This window comes from Hylobates moloch, unplaced genomic scaffold, assembly GCF_009828535.3.
Source record: "Hylobates moloch isolate HMO894 unplaced genomic scaffold, HMol_V3 SCAFFOLD_13, whole genome shotgun sequence".
NCBI classification, from domain to species: domain Eukaryota; kingdom Metazoa; phylum Chordata; class Mammalia; order Primates; family Hylobatidae; genus Hylobates; species Hylobates moloch.
This window is the reverse complement of record NW_026652288.1, coordinates 2289049-2289804: the sequence shown is the minus strand read 5'-3', so window position 1 is coordinate 2289804 and position 756 is coordinate 2289049.

Sequence of the window (756 nt, the reverse complement as noted above, 5' to 3'; positions counted from 1 at the left end):
AACTAACTCACCCCAACTCCAACTAACTCACCCCAACTCCAACTAACTAACTCACCCCAACTCCAACTAACTAATTCACCCCAACTCCAACTAACAGCATGGCCACACACTGTGGAATTCTTCTCCAGTGTGGGTGGAGACGTAAAAACCCTATCGGGGAGAGTGTCAGGCCTGATGACCTCTTTGATGTTGTGAAAATTGGTTTTCATTGTAAAACGAAGGTGACGCCATTAAGCTACTCCTATTTTTCTTATTTTACATTTTGGGGGTATAAAAGTCTCCTCTGAAAGCAAACACTCAGGCCTTGTGGACAGGAGGTAATAAAACAGAAAGTATATATATTAAAAACAATAGTAGGATCAGCAGTTACAAAATAGGCAGAGGCTGCGTTTATAATAAGAAGATACTGATTATTGATAGGCGGAGACGCAGAGGGAGACACGGGATAGAAACAACACCGGGGTCCAGAACCCTTAGGAAAGAATGTGAGGACCCAGGTCAATTCCGAGGAAGTTTGCTTAAAGCTGAAGAGGAGAACCACCAATAAAGGGGCATGAGAGGTAAAACCGAGAGGCATCCGGGCATCAAAATACAGTCCCCATGCTCACTGCAGCACTGCCCACCACAGCATGGAGAGGCATCTGGTTGTCAAAACACAGTCACCCACCCTCACTGCAGCACTGCCCACCACAGCACCGAGAGGCATCCAGGCATCAGAACACAGTCCCCCAGGCTCACTGCAGCACTGCCCACCAC